The following is a 12,247-nucleotide window of genomic DNA, read 5'->3' on the forward strand; positions in this document are numbered from 1 at the left end:
GTTGGATACTTGAGAAAGAAGTATACAATCTCTATTTGTTGATTTTGCCACTTTTAAGAACAAGAATGCCACACGGATTAACCTTAAATGATATACATACTTTTTCATTATTATTGTTGCTCTCATTTTTTTCTTTTGAAGACTTCATTGACTCTTACGCTGGCTTCTCCTTGGCCCCACCTATTTGCACTTTACATCAGTAATTACAATGGCTTGTAACAAAGAGTTTCAAACATTTGTTCCTAGGGTGACTGAACAGGAGAGCCCTGTGTAATAACCACTCCCACACTGTCACAGTTATGGGGATGTTTAAGATCTTTTTTGTATATGGACTTTGAAACTTACAACAATCCTTCAGTTCATTTGAAGTAACATAAACATTCATATAATACTTTAAAGCAATTATGAGTACTCAATATGACCAAAGATGAAAAACCTTAAACTTACTGGATCTTTTAGTATTTAATATGAGTGTTAGATATTAATCAAAACCCTGAATTGAAACATCATTGGAGTAACTGAAGGGGAAATGGTTCAGAAACTTAACTCTGTTACAGATCAAAATTTTTGACAGGCCATATATGTCTTTAGAGGGTCAAAACAAAAGCCTGGATCTAAATCTAAACACCTGTTATCTTGTATTGAAATATTTGTTTGTCAGGATTTCAAATGCAAATCCATAAATTATGTATCAGGCAGTTTAAAAACTTAAATGATAATAATTTGGTTTTGCTTTATTTTTTAGACTGAGAACATGCTGTCTTGTATTTTTTCTTTTTTCCCCATGACATAAACACATTAAACAAACACTGATATTAAATAAAGATACAAGGATGTTTTAACAATTATGAATTATACTGCTATTTTTGTGTTTTGTTTTCAGTTCCTTTACAAAGAACTGGTAAATAATTTCCTTTGTATCTAATAATGTGTCTATATAATAATATAAAAGTTTTTATGTTACAGAAATTACTCAGATTGCTTAATGTCTGTGTATATAAAGCAGTATTATTTTACATTTATTTATTTTTAAGAACCTCAGCTAATAATAAAATGAGGTAAGCCTAATAATAATAAAAATGATATCACAAAGATTCTACCTTCACAGATTTCATCAAAGGTTCACATAAAACTTAACATTAGATCTCTTTTTAGAAATACGTTTAAAAGTACAATACCGCATTGATTCTAAGTCAATGCAGTTCTCTTGTAGGACCCACTTTTGTGCAGTCCCTCTGCTGTCCCCCCAAATATTGCTTAATTAGCAAGCCTGATTCACTCTCCTCTTACACAGATAGGTCTTTCCATGCATTGGTAATTTGAAACATGAATACTATAGTTTCTATTTATGAAGTCAAGACCTACAGAACAACGTATAAGGATTTCTTTTCACTTTTTCTAGTTAATTAGTTTGCATAATTGATTCTTACTATATAAGCATTTCATTGACACAATCCTTCCATTGACAAAATATGCAAAAGACAATGTAAGTTATTTATGATATAGAGCATAAAATTTTACACCAAAAATCTGTAAAATATATACTTTTTTGTGGATTCTGTGTCATTAAAAACTGGTAGGTAGATAAACACTCTTTCTGATATTGTTGTGTCAAAGTAGCAGTAAAAAACAGAACTCAGCACCCCAATCTGTCATTTATGTAAATATTCCCTACATTGAAGGTGATGGATTATCTTGCTCAATGCTCATGATAGAGTATTTCTCCAAAGGAGAGTAGTTGATGACTTATGCAGAAATTCAAGCTACCAAATGCAGTTCATGTATACAAGGATCTGTTAGGAATATTTTCAGTAGCACATTTAAGTATTAGAAGATTTTCTATGGACACTTTTCTATTCCCACTCTCTTCCACTTTCAATAAAGACAGTGATTTTCTTCTTTGTTTTTCTCTCCTGTCTTTTTAATCCCTGTCTTCTCCTTGTTTTCTGTCCCCAGTAAAAACTTCAGTGCTTTAGTTGGTAAAGCCTTTTCCCTCCTTTTTCCTGAGGTTAGTCAAACAGTTTTCCTCCTCCTTTGTGGCTTAAGGTCTTTTCCAAACTGTCCCTTCCTTGGCTTTGGACAGACTCCCAGACCTCGGGCTCTTTTCTCTCACATAAGAATAGTTTTCTACTATTTCTCTGATCTATTTTGGATGTCCTGCTCTTGTTTAAAAACCTATTCTTAAATTAAATCTCTGCTTTCCTCTGCAATTATGTTTTATCCTTTTCTAATTCCCTCACAGCTTTATTACTTTATGTGTAACCTAAATTTTCATCTAAATTAACATTATTCATCTGGGTTTTGATATGCCTTATTTTATTATCAATAGACCTTACTCCTTTTTATTCACTTAATCTTCCAACAACAGATTGTTGACTTTATATCACAATAGGACATGTTTTGTTACAATTATGGAGAGGAAAGTGTAGGAAAAAGTGTACCTTATAGGTAATGTAATCAACACTTATCTGATTTCTCAGAGTAAGCTTGCTCTTTTTATTGTAGATTGATCTGCATTGCCATGGCCTGACAATACATTTTTGATGCTTTTTGTTCAGACTTTCCATATTGCATAGCAATGATGGTGCTACTCAAAGAGACAAATGCAGCATATCAGGCAAAAAAATCCACAAAACATTGCACTTATCTAACTTTCGACATACTTAACAGCAATCTGTTGCTGGTATATGGTAAAATCTGGTCTGTGCTTTTGGAATAGTGGGAAAATGTTAATGTGATTCACTTGCCTCAGGCTGTGGATTATATAAGCAATTGGGTTAGAGGATACCAGCGCAGGACCTTGTAGAAACATCTAAAAGATTTACTTCAGGAGTAAAGAGATAAAAAACAAAAATATTTGATAGGAAAATGTTGTGAGGTCATGGAAAAATCACTGGAACTGTCAGTTCAAGAGTACAATAAATGAAAAAAATCAAATTTATTTTCTTATGTTAACAGATGAAAACTATTCAGAGCAAGAAGTGTCTTACTACTGGTATATCCTAGTCAGTAAGAAACATCCTATCAATTTTAATAAGTGTGAGATAACACCCTTTCTGTATCCACAGGAGAAAAAAGTTGACACATTAAAAAACCCTGAGATTGAGACATATTTACCAATAAATTAGGGTAGAATATATTACAGAAATGTTGGAACTGTCCCCAAAAAGACATTATTGAATTGGGTATGTCTGGGAAGCAGTTAACTTTCTCCATAGCAGCCCTCATAGTGCTGTGCTTTCTATTTGTAGCGAGAAAGATGTTGATAACACAGCAGTGTTTTGGCTACTGCTGAGCAGTGCTCCCACAGCATCAAGGCCATCTCTTCAAACTGCACCCCCCTCACCCCAAAGAAAAGCAAGAAAAGCTAAGAGAAAGAAGGAGGGGAGGGGGCATTGTCATTAAGGTGTTTGTCTTCCAGAGCAACAGCTACACATACTGAAGCCCTACTTCCAAGGCAGTGGCTGGACATCACCTGCTGATGGGAAATAGACGATAAATCTTTTTGTTTTCCTTTGCTTCCGTATACGGCCTTTGCTTTTTCTTTAGTAAACTGCCTTTATGTCGTTCCATAATTTGTTTTTCATCTAATTTTCTTACCCATATCCTGCTGAGGAGGGCAGTGATAGAGCGGCTGGGTGGGCACCTGGTGGCCAGGCAAGGTCAACCCACCACAAAACACATACTGCCCCACCCCTCCATTGTCTGCAGGGGGGCCAGGACACCCCATAAAAGGCCATACTGCCCCACCCCTCCATTGTGTACAGAAGGGCAAGGACACCCCACAAAACACATACTGCCCCACCCCTCCATTGTCTGCAGGGGGGCCAGGACACCCCATAAAAGGCCATACTGCCCCACCCCTCCATTGGGTGCCGGGGGCCAGGCCACATATATAAGGCCGCACTCGCCCACCCCTGGCCCGTGGCAGACGCTACCTCTGCTCCTGCACGGTGAAGGCAGGCAGCGGCTGACACGGGGTCAGGCTTCTGCCGCCCTTCACAGACCCAGGGAAGGTGACCAGTGGTGACTGTTGGCAGCAGCGTTTGGTGGCCGACGGCCCTTTCCCCGTGCCTTCAGCCATGAGGCTGGGTGGTGCGGGCCGGGGGCCTGTGGTGCGCAGCGGCCCCCCGCCCTGCCGGGGCCCGGCGCAGAAGCAGGAGCGCCGGTGGGAGCTGGAGGCGCTGCGGACTGGGCTGGAGGGCGAGTGTCTCTGCTCCCATGAGCTGCGCCTCTGGGCCCGGCCTGAAGGCCCTCCTGGGCACCAGGGCCATCAGGAGATGCAGAGCGCTTGCTCCCCTGATGGAAATGGGCCCTGGGCCCTGGCTGCGGCCAGCCGCCAGAGCGAGCCTCGGTCTTTCCGCCTGGCGTTACAGGAGAGACCCCCTGAAAGCCACAGCGCTGGGCAGCAGACAACACGCCCGGCTGTGGCGGATGCTGTGGTGCAGGTGCCAGCGTCTGCGAGGGAAGACTTGGTGCTTCCTGGCAGCACACGCAGCCGGCTGCTGGAGCAGAAGGCCCGCCTGCAGCGTGCCCTGGAAGACCTGGAGAGGCAATGCAGAGCCCTGGAGATGAGGAACCGCCTCCTGAGAAAGGGAAGCTCTCCGGAAGCGTGCAACCAGGCAGACAGGCTCCAGCAGAAAAGCGCTAAGCTAGCTGCCCTCACCGAGCAGCTGCAAGAAAGATGCAGGCGTCTGCAGGAGACCATCGAGTGCCTGATGAATCCTCCAGTGCCACTGCCCATCCAAAGCGCCGCTGAGGAACTGGGCATGAAATTGTTGCTTCAGCAGAGGGCTGGAGAAAGGAGAGAGCCTGCCAGAGCTTTGCTGGCACAGGACAAGCAGAATGAAGCCTCACGGAAGGCAGCTGAGGAGCTTCAGGCCCAACTGGCTGCAGACAAAGACGGCTCATATTATGTGAGCAGCCTCAGACAACGGTGTGAGGACTTAGAGGTGCAGCTGGTGGAGATGATGGGTGAAAACACCAGGCTGGCGGAAGAAAATTCTCACCTCCGTGGGCAGATGCGCTGGGCAGAAAAGGTTCAAGCTGAAAATGCTGACCTGAAGGGGCAACTACGGCGAGTGGCAGAGAAGCAAAATTCTGCCACCCAAGCCATCAGCCGTCTTCAAAGCCGACTGGAAGATGCCGAGCGCAAACTGAAAGCCATGCGAGAAATGGCAGAAAGAAGGCAACAACTGGAGAAGGAAGGCGAGGAGACAAAGTCAGCGCTGCAGAGGAAAGAACTCTTTCGAGCCTGGGTGACTGAGCTGGAGAATGGGTTTCAGAGCTCCTCGGAGTCAGCTTAGGCAAAGGACAGTCCTGGGTCCTGCCTTCTTTCAGAGGAGGACCCCGCAAGTGAGACAGAGGAACCGGTAGCAGACAAACTGTCCGTCATCCTGCAGGCTCTGGGACAGCAACCGGGAAAGCTTCGAACATTCATAGCTCGATACAGCTACGATCCTTTTGACGGTCCCAGTCAGCAGCCTGAACTCGAGCTTCCTCTAACTGCTGGACAATATGTTTACATCTTTGGACGGGTGGATGAAGACGGCTGGTATGTGGGAGAGCTGGCAGATGGCAGAAGAGGCTTCATCCCCTCCAATTGTGTCAAAGAAGTTTTAGATGATGACCTGGAAAACAAAAATTGGAATGATCCTCGTTATTACCTTTTCAGTCTCTCGCCTATTTTGGAGGAAGATGAAGAGGATCTAGATGTGGGTGTCGGGGGCTAAAAAGCACGGAAACAATGGATTGTAATAAATGATGCCTATACGACCGTCCAGAGTATCTCCAGAAGTGAATTTGTACTTGAAAAGGATTTTGCTTAGACTTTTAGATTTTTTAGAACAGGGGGGATGTCTGGAGGGCAGCAGGGGCCTCCAACGGGCCCCAGCAAAGCCCAGATAAGGTACCGGGGCACTCTGGAGAGTAATTAAGGCCCTGCAACGTCCCCCGCAGAGCCCAGCAAAGGCCCCCGAGACTTTCTGGAGGGCAGCTCTGCCATGTCAGAGCACCACTGCTACTGGCAGTGATGGGGACCCTCCTGTGGGGCCAGTTACTGTGCATATCCTTGCCGTGGGGAGCAGAGAGAGGAGAGAAGTGCAGAGGGAATGGCACTGCCCAAGGGACCGTCCGCACTCACATCGGTCACGCGCCAGGACAGGATGTTTGCAGGGCACCTCGAACCCACTGCTGCCCCTGCATTTGCAGCCTGGAAGTAAACTGAATGATTGGGCTGGACTTGGCCATGGCTTTCCAGAGTGTCCCCGTGTCCCTTCCCCAGCCTGAACCGGCCCTGCAGCTCTTTTGGCTCAGAGGTGCTTCTGCTGGCTTCCTGCGAGTGCTGTCTGTTAAAGCACTTCTGAGCGTGAAGCCTGATGCCTGGCTGCACAACTGCTAGTGGAGCACACCTCGTGAAGCACAGATGAACTGTTAACAGTTTTCATCCTTGCAGTAAAGTTAGGGGGAAGAGGTTAAGAAAGCCTACGAGGTGATAGTAGCCCAGGTAAAAATCACTAGTTGGCTTTATATATGGAGCAACTGAAAGAGACTGGCCTGGGTTCATGTGACCAGTGAGGTCACTGGTGACTTATTACAACCAACTCAGTTAGAAAGCAGATAATAGTGAACACAGTAGCCTTTTGGGGTGAACATCCATATCCAGAGGTTTGGTACAGGAGTTTGAGCTCATGGTGAAACTGTGACCTGTAGGTGCTGCACTGTCAGCCCAGATCCACATGCCAAACTGTTGGAAGCAACTGTACTTTTGCTCTATTCTCAACTGCACTGTGGGGGCTTGTTTGTGTTCTGCACACTGTGTGGTAGTCTGTCATAGATTAGAAACCTTGCAGTAGAAATTGCAACTTCCCTGCTGTGCATACCTTGCTTAATAATTAATTTTCAAATTTTATGTCACTAAGTGGTGTAGTTCTGTTCTTGAGACTCTCCAACTCTGAATTGCCCTGTGACAGCTATGAACTCCAGATATGGTAATATTTTTCCAGTATTTTGCTGGTAATGATATTTTGCCAATCCTTTTTCTAAAAATGTCTAGTATTTCACATAATCCTCTGCAGCCTTCAATCATCTTAGTGGCATATTGTAGCACCCCAGTATGATGTTTTTTACAAGTATTCTTGAAAGCCATGTATTTGCTTACACACTCCATCTGCTCTGTATGCATCTTCTATGGTGCTTCTTTACACTTCAGTTGATTTCATTAGCATTCCCTGCTATAATAGTCAGTTTTGGCACAAAGTGTTTTAATTCTTTCATTGGATTTACTCGTCTTCTGTTTTTTCCTAGTTGCTCATTAGTACAATCCCTTTCAGTCTTGGCTTCACAGTTTAATTCCTGGAGTACATTATGACTTCTGATGTAGGGGCAAGGAATATTTTTTTGTATTTGTTTGTTTTAGGTTTTTTAAATAAAGATATATCCCTACTATTTTATTAGAAATTGAAGATTAGTTGAGAACTAATCTCAAATTTGAAAATGAAATAGGCTTGTACACATGGAGGCAAACATACAGTTTTATAGTACGCTAATTTCTGGTACATACTCTTGCTATGGACATTGTAGTTCAGCATCATTGAGTATTTTATACTAGAACTTCGTTAAAAACCCTAAACTTTACATCAGTTCATAGTTTCGCATTAGATCCATACTAGAACTTTGATAAAAATGAAACTTTGTATTACGTGATATAGCTGACAGCAAACTGTTTATTAGGAGTGAAAATTCACTTTTTAATGATATATAAAACTAAGGTCAATGTCACACTTAGCTTGTGAATAAACTTTGAATTGATACATGGGTCACCTCAGTTCGTTGTATGTGGACATATAATGATCATTCCTCATTGCCTGCTTGAGCTGAAGCCCATATGGATTCCTTTAATGTATTAGCTTGACCTTTAATCATATCACTTCCCAAGCATTTTTGCATAATAGTCCCATCTGGGTTTACAAATTGGATGATTGGTGTTTTGCCATGTTACCAACCATCTGATAAGTGATCAATTCACAGCTGAACTTGTAATAGTGCAGCCTGTGAAGCTGAGATCACAATTTTGTTTGTTTGTTTTACTAACATTGATGAAGCTTTGCTTTTGAAATATGAGACAGATTAAAATGTGAAAGTGGATGAAACTGTAATCTGTATAACCTGTTTATTCCCATTTCTTCCTTCAGCACTGCTGTTTTTGTAGATAATACACTATTTTCTGGACGTTCATTGATTTACTTTTCTCTTTTTATCTTTTTTCTGACTGAGAAGACACAAATTCAATACATTTGGAGTAAGTAAGTGCTATTTGTGTAAACTTCTTAAAAAGTCATAGATCTACATATTTTAGGTTAAGCTGTGACAGGACCCCAAGTTGAATCTTCCTGCCAAATGTGGATCAATCAGCATTTTTTCCTTAAAGACCATGCCCCAAAACATTTTGAATCCAGAAATCTATCTTTATTGTCATGGTTTCACCCCAGCCAGCAACTAAACACCACACAGCTGCTCGCTCACTCCCCCCACAGTGGGATGGGGAGAGAATCAGAAAAGTAAAAGTGAGAAAACTCATGGGTTGAGATAAAGACAGTTTAATAGGGAAAGCAAAAGCCACGCACTCAAACAAAGCAAAACAAGGAATTCATTCACTACTTCCCATGGGCAGGCAGGTGTTCAGCCATCTCCAGGAAAGCAGGGCTCCATCACGTATTAACAGTTACTTGGGAAGACAAACGCCATCACTCCAAACGTCCCCCCCTTCCTTCTTCTTCCCCAGGTTTATATGCTGAGCATGATGTCATATGGTATGGAATAGCCCTTTGGTCAGTTGGGGTCAGCTGTCTCAGCTGTGTCCCCTCCCAGCTTCTTGTGCACCCCCAGCCTACTCGCTGGTGGGGTGGGGTGAGGAGCAGAAAAGGCCTTGACTGTGTAAGCACTGCTCAGCAATAATGAAACATCCCTGTGTTATCAACACTGTTTCCAGCACAAATCCAAAACATAGCCCCATACTAGCTACTATGAAGAAAATTATGTATCCCAGCCAAAACCAGCACATTTATCTGAGCAGAAACTAAAGGAATGTACTTATTAAAATAAAGAAAATTATTGATCAAGATGAATAGAAATAAATGAGAGTATAAACAAATCTTCACTACACACTGTTTCTTTTCCCACAGCCTTCCACTGTTAGCAACACAATGATTTTCTGGGTTGAAGAAACTTTCAAAGATAGTGAAAGTCTTTCTCTTTTTCTGCCTAAAGCTAGTTGTGTGTCTGCTCTCTGCTGCTTTCAAAGTTTCATCTATTTGAAGACATCTGACTTGCAGGGGAGATGTCAGAAGAGCTCTCAAGCAAGCTCAATTGCATCTAGGAAATCAGTTCTGTGTCTGAAGGCTGCAGCTTACCCAAAGGGCAGCACCTAGAACAAGGAAAAAAGTAACACTTTTACCCAAGCAGTATACCTTCTTAGAAAATTGCTAAGTTGCCAGTTTGTTACATGAAAATTAAAGCTCAAAGAATTTGGCAAGCCTTTTTTTAAAAGAACATATGACTACTTTGGGGTGCCGCAGAACTGTCTACCAGACTGGCCTCTTCAGGAATCCTGGATGCTATGACACCACATTTCTCAACACAGGAAAGTACTGGCTCAGACTGGATCCATTTGAGGTACTTTAAGATGCTGAACAATTGTAATTTTAGGAACTTTCCAGCTCAACATGAAAACTTCAGGCAAAGTTCAGGAGGTATCTTGGTATAACGCAAACCCTGAACTCTAGCCTGTTTCCAAAATTTAAAACTGAATGAAAAGGAGATGTCAGGAAATCCTTGAATTTGAATAATTTTTGCACTCAAAAGGATATAACTGAGAACAAAAATGTAATTTAAATGGTTATTTATATCTGAGCTTTGGATATCTGCTTCTACAAATATTTTCTTTTAGAATAATTGGTGGTTTTTTTAACACCCTGTGTCTTAGTAGCTTAAGAGAATGTGCATGTACAAATTTGTGCTAAAATACTTTAAGTGTTTTTGCTGACCATGCAACTTTCCATGGAACTCTCAGATTTTAGGGAAGATTCTTAATTGTTGATTTTGTTAAAATATTACAGATTGCATTTAGCCCTATTTAACAGAATTCAGTATATAATCAGTCAGGGTCAGCTTTATTATGCTGTTTTGAAAAAAATCATCTGATGTACTGATGATTGCTTTACACAATTATATTTCTTTATAGTTTACTGAGATGTGATTGTTCAGGACATTTAAAATAAAGTATTTGTAAAAAAAATCCTTTTTGAGCAAATATGTTACCTAAGTCAGAGGAGCAGGTGATCATAGTTGTGATAGCAACACTCTAAACTGAGAGGAAAGGATGCATGGATTTCAAAAATGCATTGGAGCATATTTAATATGCATGTTGATTAATTTTTTATGAGGAACATTTTTTTTGTTATTCAAAAAAACCCCAAATATGATTATTAGAGATACTCAGATGTTCTTCTTTATCAGAGGCCACCTACAGTGATTAACTGCCAGGTTGACCCAGCAGCTCCGGGAATGTGGTAGTGTTATACTGAGTAGGAAGAGAATGTCTAAATTAATCATTTCAAAATCACATATTCCAGGACTGACAGAGCATACTGTGCTTGCTTTTTCCCTCTCTGTATGTTACTATATCCAGCTTCTTTGAAATCGGGAAGTGTAAGACTACAGACCCATAAGGATTGTAGAGTATATATAATTAGCTCATTCTTCTACACAGATACCAAAGACCAATTTTGGGGCTTTAACACTAAATGACTCAAGGGATAGTGGTAGGCATAGAAAAAAGAGAAACTACTTTTGCCAATATAGGCCATTAGCAGGGTTGTTTTAACTTGAGTGGCCATAAGAAGACACTTAAAGATATTAAGAAGAATCAGATGTCTCCCTCAAACAGCTTACATATATATGGGAAAAAACTTAGGACAGATATTGCAGAAAGAGATATTCCTGGGAAGCAAAGCAGATTGGATCACAGTGAGATTTGCAAAAGAAATGGAATAAACATTAGCTTTTTTTCCTAGTGAGTGGATATACTCATGAATAAAGCTTAGGACTATGCCCTGACAACACCAGTCACATCGTTGAAAAATTTTGCAATTCAAATAAGTTAGCAATTATCTGTCATAGAAGAGTTTCCCAACAGCGAATGGGCCTTGATATGACCACTTCCTTGCATTTTGTAGCTATAGACTATGCAGACCGACAACATAGTGACATACTGTTGAACTCTGGGGTCACTTCATAAAAGCTGACCTGCCTATATTTTCATGGGCTTTTTCGTCATAGCTTTAGCTAATCAGAAGTTTGAAAATTCAGGAGAAATGTCAGCAGGATAATATAGTGCACAAAACCTTAATTATTGTGAAAAATTTTGAACATAGGCTTGATTTCGGAAAACATAGTACATAAGCTAATACATCGTCCCTTAGAATTTGAAAATCTCACTAGTCAGATAAAAGTCCTGTCAATAGGAAAGCTGCCACGGGATTGAGAAAAAAGATGATGATAGTGTCACTTTTTTGGTCAGAGGAAAAACATTTCTCATCCTTCCCACGTGACTACTATGCATTTTGTTTATTGACTAGCTATGAACGAAAAGAAAAGTATGACCTCTGCTTTGTTATTTAAATAAAAAATAGATCCTATACAGACGCCGTTTCTCTACAGCTGTGTATTCAGTTTACTGTTAATTTGGGATCAAGCTTTTCCTGAATGCTGCAAATGGAATCTAACCATTTAGTATAAGCTGCCATTTTCCATTTCAGGAAGCAGAAGCATAAAAGTTTTCTCTCAGCACCATTTTGTTCAAGTTTCTTTTTGGATTTGGAGTGAGATGTCTTGTGAAAGTATAGTAAATTGGACCCCCTTCAGCCATTAGATTGTCTCTGCTTTGCATCTTTTTCTGAAAGAATAGAATAGCCACTAGGCAAGTTTTTAGAGAACTTGTAAGTGTAAGCTCTGAGATACCTAACAGAAAGAAGGCTCTCACAGCAGAAGTCAGTCTTTTTTGAAGGATACACTGAAGTGTCAATGCTGGACACTGGAGGATTTTTTTTTATGGCTATTTTGGAATTAGACTGAAAATCTTTCTTTACCTTTTTATCTCCTCAAAAAACACATTAAAAAAAAAAAAGTTAAAGCCCTGTTAAGTAAATCTATGGTCCTGATTTCTGAGCGCTCTGAAAGCATGTACATG

This window comes from Mycteria americana, chromosome 1 (assembly GCF_035582795.1).
Source record: "Mycteria americana isolate JAX WOST 10 ecotype Jacksonville Zoo and Gardens chromosome 1, USCA_MyAme_1.0, whole genome shotgun sequence".
Classification (NCBI taxonomy): domain Eukaryota; kingdom Metazoa; phylum Chordata; class Aves; order Ciconiiformes; family Ciconiidae; genus Mycteria; species Mycteria americana.